The sequence below is a fragment of the Mustela putorius genome, unplaced genomic scaffold (genome assembly GCF_011764305.1).
Source record: "Mustela putorius furo isolate JIRA1106 unplaced genomic scaffold, ASM1176430v1.1 tig00003845_pilon_pilon_pilon, whole genome shotgun sequence".
NCBI classification, from domain to species: Eukaryota; Metazoa; Chordata; class Mammalia; order Carnivora; family Mustelidae; genus Mustela; species Mustela putorius.
Window position 1 is genome coordinate 73,598,307 of NW_025421998.1, and position 21,225 is coordinate 73,619,531.

The window sequence follows — 21,225 nt, forward strand, 5'->3', positions numbered from 1 at the left end:
AAATAAAATTAAAATTTAATTCTTTAGAGGTACCTGGGTGACTCAGTCAGTTAAGCCTCTGCCTTCAGCTCAGGTCATGATCCTGGGGTCCTGGGGTCCTGCAGTGGGCTCCCTGCTCAGTGGGAACTCTGGTTTCCCCTCTCCCCCTGGCCGATTATGCTCTCGCTCTCTCTCTCTCTCTCAAATAAATAAATAAATTAATTAATAAATTAATTAAGTTCCTTAGTCTTACTGGCTACATTTCAAGTGCCACAATACTGGACCATGCAGATATAGAACATTTCCATCATCCAGAAGCTCTCCTACACAGTGGTACTATAAATCATTAAAATCCTACTTTGGTTCTTTGTTATAAGATTTTTTTAGCAAAAGAATAACTACACTTCTCCAATTAACAGCAGTTTTATTTGCTAGTTTACTGTGTGAACATATTCCAAGGTTCAAAAAGAGAGTTGGCGTATATATCCATTGCTTTAAAAAGATATCTCATAAGATGCTAGAGTTAGGAAGAAACTAGAGATAAACAAGATACTCTATGACTCTCATTTTACCAATGAGGGCACTCCGGCGGACTCTGAGAGGAAAATTACTTGCACAAGGTCACAGGAGCTAGTCAGCTCAAAGACTAGACCCCAGCTTCATGACTTCAAGTCCTATTTTATAATTTGAATACCAAAGAGTAAACTCTATCTACCTTGCATAGGTGTGGTAACCCGAATAAATCCTACAAGGTATGTAAAGAAACTAACTATATTTGTGAAATATTTAGCAGTACTCAAAATTAACACTAGGTGTCAGATCATCAGATTTGAAAAAGTAAAGCCTGATGAACAGAATTTTTATGTATTTGATCAAAACTTACCTATCTTCCCAAATTCATTACAAAATTCTATAGGATGGTAAGATAGCTTTGCTTGATTTGGTTGTCCCTGAAGAATGGAGCAATATAGTCAGTCACTCCCTACTTCTGATCTTTGTTCTAAGAAGAGAATGATAATACTTACATTTCATAAGTCTAAAATGCTTCTGTTAATTATTCAGGGACATTTTAATTGTTCTTCTCTGTGTTTGAGAAGAAATCAGAATATTCAATGCTTAACAATAAAGAGACATAAAGTGGCACTGTACTTCATCATTATGATATGTACTTAATACCTGAAAGGTAACATAGCTACAATGCAAATGTAAAAGTCTTTCCTTCAGATAAGTTAAGAAAACAACACAAATGTAAGGCAAGAAACCGAGTTAATCCCTTTGACAGAAGAAAATATAGCAGGTTGAAGACTAGGGACCTACAGGAAGGATCTCGGGAGAGGAAGGGGAGAGTTCATGGTAAAGCAGATTAGAAGATGGGTTCTAACATGAGGGGCATGTGGCAGAAGAGGCTCTGAGTCCAAAACCAGCTCAGGGAGTGAAGGGCAGAGTAAAGAGGGAAGTTTGACAAGAGAAGGGAACAGGAAGGAGTGTGGGTAGAGATAACGGCTATAATCTAGCTAGCCATGACTCTGCTGGTCCCTCAGAAGATGAGAATTTGTTATAAGGGAAATGAGGGGCAATGTGGGGAATTAGAAGTGAGAGAATTAGAAGACCTTGAAAGGAAAGTGAACCCACTATAATTCTGGGGAAAATGGGAAGGGTGAGATTAAAGAAATCAGAGTTCAGAGCACAAGAGAAATTCAAATGAAAATATTCAACCCAAAATTTGTGCTTATGACCTCACTTTGGCATGTGAAAAGAAAAGGATTCCACAACCAGTGATAAAGGCAGTTTGGTTTGGTAAATTTTGTGACAGATCCTATTCTCTGATTTGTGGACTCCCTAGAAACATCAGTTAGCTTCAAGCATGTCCCACAAGATACCTGGACTTCTGTTCCAGGTCCCTGACAACCTTCATGATCCTCCTAAGGCCATTTTCAGGTACTACAGGGAATAGGCCAGACAGCCCAAAAGAATAAGTGGACAAAACTTGCCCTTGACGAGTTATCCTTTTAAAGCCTGTTCACATTTTTTAGGAGCCCATCCAATGATCTATTGATCATATAAACTTGCCTTTCCATAGCTTCTACCCTCCACAGATTACAACATTCCACCAAATCTTATTCTCAGGGTATTATATCTAACAACAAGAACAAAAAAGTTAACATGAAAGGTTTGGGGTGCTTTACAACATGTAAAACTTATGAATACACATAGGGCTGGGCATATATCCCAAAAGAAAACTCACAATCCCATTAGGAACATTTACAAAGTGAGGAAACTCACTATTTCCTATGTTCATTTCTTCTTGTGTTTATAGGAATCACATTTCCAATGTTCTCAAACTGATCCCTTTGGCACAGATTTTAAAAACAATCACGTAAAACTGAGGGAAACCCTGCTGTTTTATGTCTGTATTTTAGATTGAGGAAAAGCAAAATAATGGTTCAAAGAATATAGTCATAGCATGGGCAGAAAAGACTATTTTCCAGAGCTTTTTAAAGTTATAGGGTGCCACAGAGGTACCTTAGAATTTTTTATGGGAGAAAGACATGCTCAGTCAAGGGAGAAGCTAGGTAGATGTGGCTTAAGGCCTCAATCCCTTAGCTTCATTCTTCTTTTATCTATGTTATATACTGGAGAGTTCATATTTTAAAAAAAAATTAATGGTTCTACTGGTAAATGTTAACAACCAGCTCTCCAGAGCATGCAAAAAGCCCTGACTTGCAGTGTTTGCCAGTTGCCATAATGTAAGTACTCCCACTAGGGCCAATTTCAACCTGCCAACATGAAGTCTCTGAATACAAAAGCTGGGAAGAAATGATACAGTCAACTCTCACAAGCTAGTGTGAGCTGATTCCAGCACACTTCCGCACAGCTCATTAGCAGCTAGACCAAAACTGGATCTCAGGACCATCACATCAAAATACAGTCCCACCACTCATTTCAAACTACTAACAATCTTGGGCTAAATTACCCAGATTAGTGTTTAAATCTCACATACAAAAAACCTGAGTTTAGACCCTTCTTTATCATGATGATTCAAATGCTTTATAACAAATGAATGTTCCAATTAGACATGGAAATGTTAGAATCACGTACTCAGGATTTCCAGCTTCACTAGGAACTTAGAGGTTATTAGTCCAACCATGCTTCTTATGCTTAAATACCTACTGTAATTGATCTTTCAACTTATAAGTAAATGTCCCAATAACAGAATTTACTACCTTTCAGATCACCTGTTACATCTTTAGTTATGAAATACCCTTTCTTAGAGTAAACTATCTATCACCTTGACACTATATCTATTTTTCATCATCAACCACATGAAACCAAGCAGAACAAATCAAACTAAATTCACATTAACAGCCTCTTGGCTGGGACATTAACATTTCCATGAGTTTTCTCTTTCCAGTCCAAACACTCCTAGCTTCCTTGAGTATTCTCCTGACATGATTTCAAAGCCCAATCACCATCCTAGTCCCTCTCTTCTGAGCCTGCTTCAACTTGCTTGTCTCTCTGCTTCTCCAAGCTTGCGATGAGTGTCCTAGGCATCATGTGACCAGTTCAGAGTAAATCAGGAACAACCTCCTCTGCTTACTTATTTCCTAATGGCCGCTACAGTGTCAACTTTTTGACACAAAAGTCTTTCTCATACATGCCATTGTTAAAACATGCCTAACTGAAATAATCCCCTTAAAATCAAAGGGGATTCTTGAACCCAAACACAGATTTTTGTATTTATCATCATCTCCTTTAATCTTGTGAAATTATTCCTCTCCTTCAGTACCTTTTTGAGCTTGATTCTCTCATCCAATATATCCCTATTTGCTTTCTTGAGATCCAGACAAAAGACCAAGTCATGTGGCACCCACTGCCTAAAAAAACTATTCTTCCAGGTGATACCAACCTATTTATCAACATCATTTGTGTGTCATTATTCCAATTCCCCTTTGGAAAGTTAAAAATGACGATTCAATTTAGTCCTCACTGTGGGCTCCTAAACGTCCTTCAGGTGATCATTATTACTAGCACATGAGTGATCCAGAATAACCCACAAAAGGGTCTGACCTCAAAGCATGGGCCTTTGTCTTCCTGTATTCCTATGGGACCCTCTTCTTGCATTCCTAGTGTCAGAAAAAGAAAGGACTGTGAAGAGTAGACAGGTTTCTTGCGGTCTGGTTTTTGTTTAAGGTTGTGTGTATGTGAGTGGGTGTGGGTGTGGGTGTGTTTTTAAACTGTTCTTTCTGGTACTTGAGCTCTGTAATTATAAGAGAATTCTAGATAATAGCCCCCAAATAATGAAATCCTCTGTTCACAATGCAAGGCAGTATCTGTCACAACCGTGTCATTCTAACATATTTCCTGCACCACAACCTTTCACTGGAATACTTAAAAGACTCTTCTTTGGGATCAACACCAAAATAAAAGACAGAGTAACTGCTAGGGAAGTCAGCAATTTGTACTATCTCAGGGGAGTCACATCTGGACAGGAGCTGAATTCCCAGTAGTATCGATCACACACTATCTAACAAATCTGGTCCTGTGATAAGGTAGCTATGAAAGGTCTACAACTGCCTATTTACAGAGAGAAAATTCAAAAGATTGAGTGGATTTTCTACTATTATGAGGCACTGATTCTGGACTGGAGTTAAGTTTTCTCTCCATTCCAGGACACCCATGGAAACACTTGCATGCTGGATTTAGAGGCAGTCAAATCTAAGGTTGGCTTCAAGTGCTTTGATTATAGTGAGGCCTTCAGCTCCTGGTCACCCAATATACTGTGACATATGCTGAGAACCTGGGGGCTCCTTGTGGGACTCCTAATTGTTTTAGTGTCCCCAAAGGTAATAATACTTTGAGGGGAAATAACAAAAATAAATCAGAAAACCCGCAAGCTTAACCTTGTGGCCTATCTAACTCCTTCAAGGTGGTAGTTGGATGATGAACATGAAGGCCCAAATGGACACATTCCAAAGTTTACAGGAGGTGACCTTGCTCCTGGATAAGGAAAGGAAGTGAGTATGGCCCCTCGGGTGTTCAGTCAGGGAGATTTAGGGAAATTCAGTCTAGCAAACTCGGGTGGTCCCAAAGAAATTCCTGTCAAGGCCAGTGCCAATCAGGAAAGGTAGAGAGGAATGCATTTGAAATTCCCCTGGAAGTTGGAGCTATAAAATAGCCATGAGTTTTTGTTGAGTATGTAGTAAAGAGGAGATAAGAGAAAGATTTGGAAATGTGATGGAAATAACATTTTATTCAGTATTCATAGTTTTATTTATTTTAATTTTATTAAACTTCTGAAATAATTATTTTTGAACCATTTTACTAATGACAAAACTAAGTCTCAGGTTAAGAGACTAGCCCACGGTCACAGCTAGCAAATAAAGGAGTCAAAATTCAAAAGTCAAGTTGTTTGATGCCCAAATCTATGTTTTCCCTTCATAAGAAAGAAGAAAAAATAGAGAAGGATATGAATGAGAAGAAAACATGTTGAGTTTCTAACATAGACCAAGTTCTATGCTAGGCACTTTATATATTTATTTTTGTTTGTCTATCTAGCTTATTTATATATATATATATATATATATATATATGTATATATATATATATACATATATATATATATATATGTATATATATATATATATGCATTTATTTTTATTATTATTATTATTATTTATTTTTATTATTATTATTTTATTATTTTTATTTTATGTAGTCTTCAAAACAATAGGTACAGTTGCTATTTTTGTTCTACTTTACATCTATAACTGTGATTTCTTGTGTGACTTTGAGGGTCCCACAACCCCTTTTATCCCCACCTATCACTTTTCACCTACTCTAGACTTTTCCTTGATATATTCAAGGTTTTGGGCCAGTATATAAAATACTCAAAGGCCCAGACCTATTAGTGTCTCTTGAGCTTCACTCAAAAGAGTGGAGTTAAGAATGAGGAATCTCATAACTGGCATCTGTAGCATTTGCCCTGAAGTACACCAATGCTCACCTCAAAAACGGGAGGCCACAGTATAAATGCGCAGCCTGAAGAGCTTCTCCTCTACCACTAGAGGACATCATTCCTGTTTCGTCCAGGGTTGATTTCCGCCACCACTGTGCTCCACATCCCTGAGCTCTGCCAAGGAAAAGAAGGTATCTGCCCTCCTCTCTCCTACTGCAAAAGTTCAGACATGGAGACTCCAAGCCAAAGTAGCCCAGGCTAACCTTGCAGCCCTTTCAAGTGGTTCACACAGAAATCCCACCAAAGCAAAAGCAAGTTCTCCTTCACTTCTCCCAAACAGTGACTGTGACCAGGTCAGTGGTTCTCCCTTTCTACACTCATCATTATTTAATTTCAGGAGTTCTATCACCTATCCCTGTCCTTGCGCCTTGATCAAGGCAATCCCAGTCCACTCTGGTAGGCTTGCTGACTGAATCACAGAAAGACTGGAATTAAAGGGTCAGCGAAGAGTCTTGGCCTCTTCTCTCCCAGAAGTCTTCTGGGCTCCTTATGCAAAATTACAAAATTACTAACTTTATTCCCAAAATTACTAACTTTATTCATCTCACAGGGGAAGAAAAAAGGTTTGCAGGTTTGCTTCCCACCTTCCAGATTCTCCATACACAGATAAAGAAATTAAAGCTCAGAAACATAGCAAAGAAAGATGAGAAAGGAGAAAACACACCTAAGTTCTTTAAGCTAGTTAGTGAGACAGCAAAGATTCAAACCCATGTCTAACTCCATGATGCTATGTGCCTCAACATACACACACACACACACACACACAACTCACTGTGATTCAAAATGTGGAATATTCATTATTGGGGTACTCACCCCAGGAACCTAGTCACCATGCTGTGAGAAACCAGTGCCTCACCAGAGAAGCCACTGGTAGGTGCTATAGTCCATAATCACAGCTGAGCCCAAACTCTCTGTCATCCCAACCCAGGTACCCGCATGGACCCTCCAGAGGATTCCAACCCAAACCATTCCAATTACCCTCAGCTGTTTGAGTCTTCCAAACTGAGGTCCCAGACATGAAAGAACAAAAGAATCCATCCTCCTTGTGCCCTGGCTGAATTCCTGACCACAGAATCAGGAGCGGAACATGAAGGCTGTTGTTTCACCACCTGAGACTTGGTGTGACTTGTTATGCAGGAACAGATAATTCTAGAAATTCCTCAAGAAGGCTAAGAGATCAAATACTCCATAAGCAAAGTTTTTGGCCATCCTAGACAAACAGCCTCAAATGCCAGAAAATACACTCTATCACATAATTTATCTAAATGCATGTCTCTCACATAATAATCTTGAGCTGGGGGACTCAATATACACATTACTAGGTTATTGTTAACCGAGTATCGTTCATGTTGGGCCGGGAAAACCTTTACTGGCAACAGTGGAACATTTGGATATGGAATTCACTGCCATGGAAAATATAAAAAACATTCTTTAGTAAAAAACACTGATCATCTGGAAAAATCTTTATCAGTATTTTACTGATGCTTTTCATTTTCTTATGAGACAAAAGCAGTTTCTCTTAAGTCTAGGCTATGTTCAGAACTTTTAAAAAATAGTCCCCTGGTCCCTATTATGTAGATAACAGTGCACAAGAAATGAGAAGTTGTCTAAACTGTGGAAAAGATTAGATAAATCTATGAAGTATAAGACAAAGACTCATAAATATGAGGTTTTCATATTTCTTTAACATGCACAGTGTCATATACCATATATGTGTTATGTGTGTGTGTGTGTGTGTATTTGTGGCCATGAAACAACAAAATAAACAATATAAACATCTAGTAAATCTGTTGGTTGTGTGGAACTAAAACATAAGGATAAAATTTTTTATTGATTTTCAGCATTTTTTTAAAGATTATTTATTTATTTATTTGACAGACAGAGATCACAAGTAGGCAGAGAGGCAGGCAGAGAGAGAGAGAGAGAGAGAGGAGGAAGCAGGCTCCCTACAGAGCAGAGAGACTGATGTGGGGCTCGATCCCAGGACCCTGGGATCATGACCTAAGCCGAAAGCAGAGGCTTTAACCCACAGAGCCACCCAGGTGTCCCATCAGCATTTTTCTATCATAGTAGCAAGCAGTTAAAGTCAAGAAGAACATATAACCTTATGCATGTATTTACAGACTTGTAACCATATAGTTAACAATACAGGAATTAGGGATGCCAACTCTCTGTGCAGCCAAAAATCTGTGTATATAATTTGATTCCCCATAAACTTACTAATAACCTATTGTTGACTGGAAACCTTATCAGTAACATTAATAGTCGATCCACACATATTTTGTATATATATATGTATTATATACTATATTTGTATAATTTAGAAAAAGGGAAATGTTATTAAGAGAATCATAAGGAAAATTCATTTAGAGTAATGTACTATATTTATATAAAAAAGGTATAAATGTACTGGCATAGCTCAAACCCAGGCTGTTTAAAGATCAACTATTCATTTGTTTATAAACTATCTAAGTTCAATACCATAAAAAGTGTAGCTTATAACCACAGAAATTATTTCTCACTCCTCTGGAGGCTGGAAAGTCAAAGACAAAGGCTCCAACAGATTTGGTAACTGCTGAAGCCCACTTCCCAGTTTATAGATGGCCATCTTTTCATTGTGTCCTCTCATGATGTAAGAAGCAAGGGAGTCTGGGGGGTCACTTTTACAAGAGCACTAATCCTACTCCTGAGGTTTCCACATTAATGATCTATTTAGATTCTCCAAAGGCCCCAACTCCAAATAGCTTCACATTGGGGTTTAGGTTTCATCATATGAATTTTGGGAATATACATTTAGTCTACAGCATAAACTGTCTATTTCCCATAGTCAAACATTTATTCATGCATTTATTTATTGAAAAAATATCTATTAAACACCAACTATGTGTCAGACATGGTTCTAGGTACTGGAAATAACAATGGTGGAAAAAAGAAACAAGACCCCTCCCCTCTTAAACTTACATTCTGTGGGGGAGAGAGTTAAACTTACATTCTGTAGGGGAGAGAGCTAAATGATAAACAAGTAAATAAATAAGAAGATCTATGGTCTCTGAGGATTCAAGAAAAAAAACAGTTTGAAACAATGAACTTTTGAAATATGGGCTTACACAGCAAAGAAGTGAAGTAGAAGTTTGTTCTTCAAGTGTCCAAAATAGTATACCTCCTTTTCCTTGAATAGCTTGGTCTCCCTTTAAGTAAAATCTCGATAAAGGTAATATCACACTCCCATAATGCAAACGAAGGAGTAAGAACCTCCCTTTCCTCACCCTGCTATAGTGGTAGACGGGCATATGATTGAGATGTGACCAAACAGGACTTTGATTTTTTTTAAGATTTTTTTTTTTTTAATTATTTGACAGACAGAGATCACAAGTAGGCAGAGAAGCAGGCAGAGAGAGAGGAGGAAGCAGGCTCCCCACCGAGTAGAGAGCCCGATGCAGGGCTCGATCCCAGATCCCTGGAATCATGACCCCAGCTGAAGACAGAGGCTTTAACCCACTGAGCCACCCCGGGCGCCCCAGGACTTTGATTCTTGATTGCCAGATTCTTCACTGCTCTCAATGGTGGCAGGCTAATCTGGCATGGCAAGATCCTCTTTTTAGATAGGCCAGATTAGTCAACTTATCTAGGCTATGGTAACCAAATATTGGTTCAAACATTATTTTAGATATTTCTGTGAAGGTATTTTAAGATGACATTAATATTTAAATTAATAGATAGAGTAAAGCAGATTACCCTCTATAATATGAGATGTGCCTCATCCAGTCAGTGGAAGACCTTAAGAAAAAAGACTGACCTCCCCCTAAGAGGGAATTCTGCCAGCAAACTGCCTTTAGACTCAAGCTGCTGCATCAGCTCCTCCTAGATCTATCACACAGATTAGCATCATAAAAGCACAAATTACATTTTACAAAATCCACCCATTTCGACTTATACATCAGTCCAACAAACTTCCTTCTGCTCATAATGGACAAAGGAGACTGCAACTAGCAGACACAGGAAAGCTGTAGTTTTTGAAACCTGTGGTATCTTCTATATCTTTTGCCTAATATCTTTTGCCTTTTCTTCCCTGTAACTTGTCCCAGTCTCTTCCTGCCTCCAGTAAATCACATACCTACTGAGAACATTTTTGGCATCCTCACATTAATTCTGGTTTGATTTATGTGTTATAATTAAAGCTTTCCTTATCTCCCTAGCTAGGTCCTTCAGAGCAGAAGTCATGCTTCACACTCTCTCCTATCATCCACAGTGGCCCATTAGGGCCCTGTGGTCTCCTGATGTGCTGGAAGTGCCTCAGTGAAAGACCAACTTTCAGTCTGAGAATTTTGTTACCTGTAGTAGCAGTAGTGACTAATTTGATTTATAGACCATCGTTCTTCCAATGAGTAGTAAATGTTTGAGCATATTATTTTACGCATGCAAGATACTTTTTTTTTTTTTTAGATTTTATTTATTTATTTGAGAGAGAGAGTGCAGAGTGGGAGAGGGGCAGAGGAAGAGGGAGAAGCAGACTCCCTACTGAGCCCCACTCAGGGCTTAGTCAAGGACCCTCAGGATCTAGGATCATGACCTGAGCTGAAGGCTGACGCATAAGAGACTGAGCTGCCCAGGTGCCCCACAAGACAAACTTCTGACAATTATTTATAAATAGAAGTCCAACAAAGACAAAACATTACGGTGGTTTTTCCATAGAGTCAGTTGAAGGTAACCTGAGAAAAAGGCTACAACTGTCTTTATTTTCAGTAAGTTGTGTTTTTATTATGCCTGTCTGTGTGGTTGACCTATAGTCTTTTTTCTCTAATTGAAAAAAAACATTTGTTGATATTTGAGGTGAAACTGGAATGTCTGCCCGCATATCCCAGACTGACAGAGAAAGAGGATAAAGAAAGTGTAAAGAGCCCGGATGGTGGGAGGGGCATTCAAAGCTACTCATATCTATGTAGGTCAGGAGCCAGAATCAAGGCAACCAGAAGGAGACTGGGTACATCACTCCAGCTCCTGTATTGTTGTGCATTAAAGAAATCAGGCGAAGGACTGAGGCAACGAGTAAAGGTTTATGGGCTGAACATAGCTAAGATGTGACATTCAGCACATTAATAAGACCTCTTTTTCAGTTCCTCTTAAGCAGAATGTTTCCTTTAAAGCATTTCTCATCAGACAAAAATGTTTCTAAGGCAGTTCCCATTTTTCAGTACTTCTCATGAGCTTGAAGGTAAGTTTAAAAAATCACAAGATCAGAGGTTGCAGATATGAGCATCTCTCTTAACTTGAATTTGTATATTTTGAAGCTTTAGAAGTTAGTAAGGGGAAACAGCAACAAAATAAGAAACAAAGCTTACAGATTTCAAATTATTAAATATAAATTGCTATTTGCTATCAGCTACCTGCTATAGATAGCTATCTGCTATCTGCTATCACAATTCAAATTATAACTAATAAATTACACTTTACATTACACAGAATTACACAGAAAGATCATGTTGGTGAAAACTGCTAGTACAGAGCCTAAGTAATAATGGCATGATGGTCTTATGTAGACACAAGAAAGGAAAATTCAGCCCCTATTGTTTTAAACTCTCTTCTTTGAATTTACTACAGAGGCCATTAACTGCCAAGCTCAGATGCAAAAGGCAATGAGACAATAAAGGTAAAATTTAAAGCAGCTGAAAGGGAACTTGGCTTCCAGTGTAACTTTCCCATTAAATTACTATCATCACAGACTCATTTCCACCACAGTCCAAGTTACTGGCTTTTACGACAAGCCATCTAATAGGCAATGCAGGAAAATTCTTGTTCCGCTACAGAGCTCCAAACATGGTGACTATGCTACTTCAATGCCTCATACACACCAAGAGCAGCCATAAAACCCCATTACGAACAGCACTCTGCAGGTGGTGCCTCGTAAACGCTACACAGCATTAAGTTTCTGTAGCCATTTGAATATGGCCAAAATGAGGCCCTCAAATGAAATCCAGCTCTTAAAAGAGCCACTTCAAATTCTTACCTAGGAAGTAGAGTTTATACCTGGGCTCCAGGTACAGAAAGGCCACGGGGGCCTGGCATAAATCACTTAACTTCTGAGCTTCAGTGTTCTCATGTGTGAAGTGAGGACAATAATAATGATAGTAATAACAAAAAAAAAAATAATAATAGCCAACAACTAGGCAGCCTTCACTACTTACCAGGAACTATTCTCAGCAATTAGGACAATCCTATGAGACAGGTACAGGTATCAGCTGCCCTTCTTTTTGTGGCCTTAGGTGTCAGGCCAGCTTAACCTCACCTCTTATAGATTATGGAGCTGATCTCAAGTGGTGCCAGCTAAGGGAAGAGGCCTTAAAACCTAACACAGAAAACAGCACCAGGACACTACAAGCAGGATGTATATATGTGGCGTTAAACAAACAAACAAACAAACAAAAAACACCACACCATATAATTTTGAGTTTGCCCCTGGTTTCTGGCAAAGCTCCCAAAACCCTTGGAATTTCCTGAGTGATAGGAGTGTCTTTTGTTATTCATAGCTAGCCCCTTTCTACCATAGGAATTGGTAATGGGGTGACTCATCGTGAGGCCCTTAGAGCAAGTCCAAGCACATGATTAGAGGGTTGGAACTTGGCCTCACCATTCAATCTCAGGGGAAGGGACTGGGGGCTGGGGATTGAGTGTAATTGCCATGGCCAATGATTTAATCAATCACGTTTACACAATGAAACTTGATTTAAAAACTCTTGAACAATGAGATTTGGGGAGCTTCCTGAGTGGTGAACACATCAAGGTGTTGCAAGGGTGGCACACCCAAAGAGGGTGTGGAAGCTCTACCCAGATACCTGGCCCTCGGCATCGCTTCCATTCAACAGTTTCTGAGTTGTAGCTTTGAAAACAGAACTGTAAGTATAGCATTTTCCTGAGTTCCATGAGTAGTTCTAGCAAACTTAAACCTGAGGGGCAATTATGAGAACCACTGACTATGCAGTTGACCAGGCAGAAATGTGGGTAGTCTGGTGTCCCCATTTGTAGCTGGTATTTGAACTAAGGGCAATCTTGTGGGACTGAGCCCTTAAGTTTCGAGGTTCACTAACTTCACATAGTTAATGTAAAAACTGAATTGAATTCCAGAACACCCAGCTGGCATTAGGGAATTGGAGATTTGGTTGTTTTGGGCGGGGGGGAATATTCCCAATGGCTAATTAATTGGCTAAATCAAGCTCAGGGACAGAGATGGGTATTTCTAAAATGGAGTGGTATAAGTTACTCTGTAAATTGCAAAGTAACCTGTATTTCTAGAAATTAGAAAAAATAAACAGAAAATTCTTACTTATTACATAATATTAAAATTTCCCCAATCACTAAGGTCATCTGACCCTACTCTGAATGGGAAGATATATTTATAATAAAAGCTGTATCTGAAATTTTCCATGAGGAATCTGTATCTTTTGAAAAGTTTACTTAAAGACTCTTTCCTCAGGAGAAAACAGATATATATATATCAGGGAGAGGTGGGTTATAAAAGATTTCATATAATCATAAAAATTTATTATAATACTTCTTTTTAAAATGCCCACTGAAATACTTAGCATTCTAAATATCTAGTGAAAGATAAGGGATACCTGGCCTTAAGTCACTATACTTCTATAATCTAAATCACTTTGGCAAAAGGAGGAAATAGATGAAGGAATGGAGAAAAGAAGACAGAGACAAGAAAGGTGGGAGAGAGACAGGGAAGGAGGGGGAGGAGAATGTCTGCCTTCCCCCACATTAATCTGCAGTCATTCTTTTTGTCAGGTATTAATGTGATCTAATGAAACATCAGCCTCTATTTTGATCTGTTGCTGCTGCAGAACCCTCAATTTATTAGGTACTTGCTTGCATTTCAAAACACAACAATGCTTTGAAGGATGATTGGCCTCCTCTGATCAAAGCAAATTTCATTAGCTGAAATAGCTTGACTTCTAGCTGGCCTATAATACAGAATTGGAAAAAAATTTTAATGTCTCTATAAAAATACCTGCCAAAGGCCTTTCAATAATGTTTATTTTTCTTCAAAAGACAAAAGGAAGATTGTGTAGCTAAATAATTTCTTATCCAATTGAAAAGCCTAGTGCCCAGAAATCATTCAAAAATTTTTCATATAAATTAAAATTTAAAACTTTGAAATGCTACCACATGAACTGTAAAATCTTACTTAACAGAACTGAAAGTGATTTAGAAAAGCTAGGAGACTACATAGCTAATTCTTTTAAAGCTCCTGACTGATAGGATGTAAGTGCACCCAATTCTTGGTGATTTAGAAATTGATAATCCAAATCACAGGTTTTTTATGAACCCTGTTTTTCTAGAATTTTCTTTCCCTGGCTGCATTTTGGGCATTTAATTGCTTTCAGTCTCAGCCACTGCATTTGGTAAGGAGTGAAAGAGAAGGTCTAGCCCAAATATCCAAACCAGTCTTTATCTGATAACTTGGTTACTTGACCGGAAAATTTCAAACCATGGATTAACATGGGTTTCTTCTGCTACTATTTGTTAAGAAAAAAAAAATGTTAAAGTTATTTGTAATAATTTTACAGTGGAAAATCTTAGATATTTTCCTACTAAGACAAAATGAATGAAAGTGCCTTTCAAACAGCCAATCAAGTTAAGTTAAAAAGAAACACATTCATCAATACAAATGCTATTCTACCTTAAATATTCTAGTACTTGCATTTTTCTGTAATTTTGTCTAAGTTTTATAGTTTATTTTACCTATGTAAATACAACATCCACTGTAAGACTTTTTAGGGTTTTTCTCATTTTTAATAACTTTGGCTACATGCACTATAAATCATCAATAATTGGGAAAGTCAGATGACATTCGCATTCAAGCCACTTAGTATAATCGTATAAAGAGCAAATTTGGGAATTTATCACTGGTAAATTCATTTAAGATTTCCCACTGCTCTCAATAATTAAATTTAACTCAAATTTTAGACCATTAAAAACTCTGAGACTGAAGAAAAAATTCTGTCCATGGACTTCAGCAACAGCTCCTGCCTGAGAATTTCCAGCCTGCTCTTCCTGAGGGTCTGACCTACTGATTTGGGGCTTAGTCAGCTAGGCCCCACAGTGGCATTAGGTCAATTCCTTGTGATAAACAAGAATATGTATCTCCTACTGGTTCTGTTTCTCTAGTAGAACTCTGACTGAAACACTCTTCAACACTCTTGCCAGCCTCCCCAGAAAAGTCTCCTTTTTCTAAGACTCCTCTCTGAAAAGTCTTGCCTTATATCCCATCCACCCACCTCTCCTGGCACCATAAAGGTAGACATATCATAGAGAGAGAGAGAGAAATCCATTACTAACAAGAAACTATAAACCACAAGGCATTTTAAACTTTTCTACTTGTCTTCCTCCTACATAACATTTCATTAAAAAAATTTTTAACTATAAAAAAAAAAGAAAATTTGAAAAATTTTATAGTAAACACTGTACAACCTAGATTCTGCCATTAACTTTTTATTACACTTACTTCATGTTATCTATCCATCCACGTATCTCTTTACTCATCCATCAAATAAGTTGCAGACAATAATATCCTTCTTCCTAAGTGCTTCAACATGCATATCATTAATTAGAATTTAATATTTGTTCAAAACTCTTTTTTAAGGAAAATTTCATACAATGAAATGCCCAAATATTAAGTGTACCATTCCGTAAGTTTTTGTTTTGTTGTTGTTATTACTGTTGCTTCTTAAGACTTCATTTTTTAGAGCAGTTTAAGGTCACAGCAAAATGGAGAGAAAGGTAAGGGATTTCCCATATACCCCCTGCCCTCACACATGCATAGCCTCCCCCATTGTCAACGTCCCTCACCAGAATGGTATATTTGTTACAAATTGATGAATTTACATTAATACATCATAATCACCCAAATTCAACAGTTTACATTATGGTTCACTCTTGGTGTTGTGCATTCTTTGGGTCCAGACAAATGTTTAATGACAAGCATCCATCATTACAGTATCATACATGGTATTATCACTGCCCTAAAATCTTCTCTGCTCTGTCCCTTGATCTCTCTCCCCTCCCCAACCCACAGAAACCACTGATCTTTTTACTCTCACTACAGTTTTGTCTTCCATTCAATGAGTTTTGACAAATGCATACATGTGGCGCAGAATTTATCAATAGCACATTTACATTAACCAGAGTTCTCCTATGTTTCTTCTCAATCTTTGTCTCATCCCACCAGAAGCAACCACTAGTAAGATTTATTTTCCTCCAAAAATTAGTTTTGCTTCTTCAAGAAATTCCTAAATATGGAATCATAGAGTATATACTCTTTTGTATATGGCTTGTTTTCTCAGCATGTTTTTGAGATTCATTCATGTTGTTGAGCATATCACTTGTCCTGTTTTGCTATTAAGAAGCATCTACTTGTATGAAAAAACCATAAATTGTTTATACATTCTCCTACTGATAGATATCTGGGTTGTGTTCAGCTATTATAAATAAAGCTGCTGTGGACATTCTAGATCAAAAATCAATCAATTGACCAATCAATCAATAAAAAGAAATCCAAGCAACAGCGATAAGATAACAAAGAGAAATAAAAGGTATCCAAATTGGCAATGAAGAAGTCAAACTCTCTCTCTTCGCAGATGACAGGATTCTTTATATGGAAAACCCAAAAGACTCCACCCCCAAACTACTAGAAGTCATACAGCAATTCAGCAACGTGGCAGGATACAAAGTCAATGTACAGAAATCAGTGGCTTTTTTATATACTAACAATGAAAATACAGAAGGGGGAAATTAGAGAATTGATTCTATTTACTATAGCACCAAGAACCATAAGATAGCTGGGAATAAACGTAACCAAAGAGGTAAAGGATCTGTACTCGAGGAACTACACAACACTCATGAAAGAAATTGAAGAAGACACAAAAAGATGGAAGACTATTCCATGCTCTTGGATCGAAGAATAAACATTGTTAAAATGTCTATACTGCTTAGAGCCATCTATACTTTTAATGCCATTCCAATCAAAATTCCGCTGGTATTTTTCAATGAGCTGGAGCAAATAATCCTAAAATTTGTATGGAATCAGAAGAGACCCCAAATTGCTAAGGAAATGTTGAAAACAAAAATAAAACTGGCGGCATCATGTTACCTGATTTCAAGCTTTACTACAAAGCTGTGATCACAAGGACAGCATGGCACTGGCATAAAAACAGACACATAGACCAGTGGAACAGAGTAGAGAGCCCACATATGGACCCTCAACTCTATGGTCAAATAATCTTTGACAAAGCAGGAAAAAATATACAGTGGAAAAAGTCTCTTCAATAAATGGTGCTAGGAAAACTGGAAAGCTATATGTAGAAGAATGAAATTCGACCATTCTCTTACACCGTACACAAAGATAAACTCAAAATGATAAAAGACCTCAACGTTGGGCGCCTGGGTGGCTCAGTGGGTTAAAGCCTCTGCCTTCGGCTCAGGTCATGATCCCAGGGTCCTGGGATCGAGCCCCACATCGGGCTCTCTGCTCTGTAGGGAGCCTGCTTCCTCCTCTCTCTCTCTCTCTCTGCCTACTTGTGATCTCTGTCAAATAAATAAATAAAATCTTTAAACAAAAAAAAAAGACCTCAACCTGAGACAGGAATCCATCAGAATCCTAAAGGAGAACATAGGCAGTAACCTCTTCGATATCAGCCACAGCAACTTCTTTCAAGATATGTCTCCAAAGGCAAAGGAAACAAAAGCAAAAATGAACTTTTGGGACTTCATCAAGATCAAAAGTTTCTGCACAGCAAAGGAAACAGTCAACAAAACAAAGAGGCAACCCACGGAATGGGAGAAGATATTTGCAAATGACAGTACAGTCAAAAGGCTGATATCCAGGATCTATAAAGAACTCCTGAAACTCAACACACACGAAACAGACAAACATATCAAAAAATGGGCAGAAGATATGAACAGACAATTCTCCAATCAAGACATACAAATGCTATCAGACACATGAAAAAATGTTCATCATCACTAGCCATCAGGGAGATTCAAATTAAAACCACATTGAGATACCACCTTACACCAGTTAGAATGGCCAAAATTAGCAAGACAGGAAACAACATGTGTTGGAGAGGATGTGGAGAAAGGGCAACCCTCTTACTTGGTTGGTGGGAATGCAAGTTGGTGCAGCCTCTTTGGAGAACAGTGTGGAGATTCCTCAAGAAATTAAAAATAGTGCTTCCCTATGACCCTGCAATTGTACTATTGGGTATTTACCCCAAAGATACAGATTAGTGAAAAGTAGGGCCATCTGTGCCCCAATGTTTATAGCAGCAATGGCCATGGTTGCCAAACTGGGGAAAGAAGCAAGATGCCCTTCAACGGACGAATGAATAAGGAAGATGTGGTCCATATACACTATGGAGTATTTTATTATGCCTCCATCAGAAAGGATGAATACCCAACTTTTGTAGCAACCTGGATGGGATGGGAAAAGATTATGCTGAGTGAACTAAGTAAAGCAGAGAGAGTCAATTATCATATGGTTTCACTTATTTGTGGAGCATAACAAATACCATGGAAGACATGGGGAGATGGAGAGGAGAAGGGAGTTGAGGGAAACTGGAAGGAGAGGTGAACCATGACAGACTATAGACTCTGAAACAAACAACCTGAGGATTTTGAAGGGGCAGGGGGTGGGAGGTTGGGGGAACCAGGTGGTGGGTATTGGGAGGGCACGTATTGCATGGAGCACCAGGTGTGGTATAAAAACAATGAATACCATTACACTGAAAAGAAATTTAAAAAAAATAATAATAATCACACACACACACACACACACACACACACACAAGTAATCCAAAACTATATTGCAAGTTGCATTCCTCATATGATTATTTATTATACATTTACTATATGCAAAGCGCTACTTTAAACACTGATGTCAAGAAGCTTAAACCCCAGTGGTAGAACAAAACATGTATATAAATTATTACTCTAAAAAGTAGAGGTGTCACAAGAATAACGTGAAATTGAGTGTATCTGGAGAGGTTTCAGGAGAGAGTGTCAGTGTATAAGTCTACGAAAGTGTGTTTCGACTATACTTCAGAGAATTTTTCATGGGAAGAGCGTTCTATCGACTTCAGCAAATAATGAAAGGGAAGCCGCTGAAGGGTTTTGAGTAGGAATGTGATGATCAGAACTACGTTTTCACTAGATCCTTCCAGAGTTTGTGACAGATTGAAGAGAGGATAGCCTGGAATTAAGATTCCAATTAGAAGGCCACTAAACCCAAAGGAGGTCATGGAGAAACTGCCTAAAGTTTGGGTCAGTGAAAATGTAAGGAGGGAATAGGTTTGTTACAAATGGACCTACAGAACTTGGCTTCCAACTACTATTTTATGCACCCTTTGATTACTTTGTAATTCAACACAGATACATATGCATAAATAACTGAAACAGAAGTTTCACAAAAACATGCCCTTACTATGTGTAAGGCACACTATTATTTTCTATTGTTTATTCTCTTTCTTTTTTTACTTAAAAGCAAAGAATAAACCCTAAACTGATTCCGTAATCTGTTGGGTCATGAACTATGGTTGAAAAAAACACTACATTAAATGATAGCAATGAAGGTAACTCAGATTCAAATGCAGCCAGTTGGGAGAAGGGTGGTTTTGTGCATTTGAAAATACCTTATTGAGAAGTCTCAACTTGTTGGAGAATAAACATAAGACAACTTAATTTTTTCCAGTAATGGCCTTAGCTATGCTCCATTGCTCACTTTATCCCCACCTGGCTTCACAACTTTTCTATTTATTTTTCTAATGGATTTTAGGACTATAACATTGGCTGAAGCATAGTGTTTTGCTCATTACATATTATCATCATTCATGGCCCCCTTTTTACTTATGTATTAAGTACTTATTAATGATATAATCAATACCCACAAATCACTCAGCCAACTGGAGAATTAGAACAATGACAAAAACTTACATCTACATATGTTCACTATCTTATTCTATCTCTTGCCTATTCTTATCTAATATGACCATTATACTAAATTATGTTTATCATTTTTTAGAAGTTTTTTTAAAGATTTTATTTATACATTTGAGAGAGAGAGAGAGACAGCATGAGCAGGGGGAGAGGCAGAGGGAGAGGGAGAACCAGACTACCCACCAAGCAGGGAGTCCGATGTGGGACTCAGCCCCAGGACCCCAGGATTATGATATGAGTTGAAGGCAGACACTTAACTGACTGAGCTACCCAGGTACCCCTCATTTCCCTGATTTTTAAAAAATAATTTTCTATAAATACTGGGTTAGAACAAAGTGGTAAAGCTTTATAATCTTGGAGGGCTGCCTGGGTTGTTTTTTTTTTTCACTCAACATTATACTATTAGAATTCAATCCCATTTTTGAATAGAGATATAATTTATTTTAACTGTTGTATAATATTCCATCATGTAAACAACTGTCATTTATCTTCTTTTAATGCTTTTTTGTTTTTGCCACGAACATTTTAGTTGTCCAAAGATTTTTGTCTGTTTCTGTTACTATGAACAGTGGTGTTATATATTTTTTTTCTTTTTTAAGTGGGCTTCACCCAATGTGGGGCTTGTACTCACAACTCTGAGATCAAGACCTGAGCTGAGATCAAGAGTCAGACACTTAACAAACTAAGTCACCCAGGCGCCCCACTAGCAATATTTTTGTATCTGTGTCCTGGTGCACATATTCATGAGTTTATCTTAGAGACATACCTGGAAGTAGAATTAGTCAGTCATGGGGTATTTATATCTATAACATCGTAAGATAATTCCCAGGTAATTTGACAACTTATCTCCCTCTAGTTAAGATATTGAAGATATTATTGCTTTATATTCTAACACTCGGTATCATCTCTACCTCTCTATACTTTTTATTCTACTTCTCTAAATTAAGTTCTGGTAATTTAGAAACCTCAACATCACATGGATTTATAGCTCTTCTTTGAACACTCTTTTCCCATCATGCCATGTTAGACCTGCAGCTCAGGGTGGAGGCTGAGGCATGGACTCTTTCACATACATCCCTCACCGCTCAAACCACCCTCCCTCCCGCAGCATTACCCATCCTTCTCCTCTGCTCTTAGTATAGGAAGAAAGGACAAAGATGGAAGAAGTATCTTCACTTGATAACTCCAGACCAAATTTTACAATTTCCTATTGCTGCTAGGGGAAGGATGGAGAAAGAGGT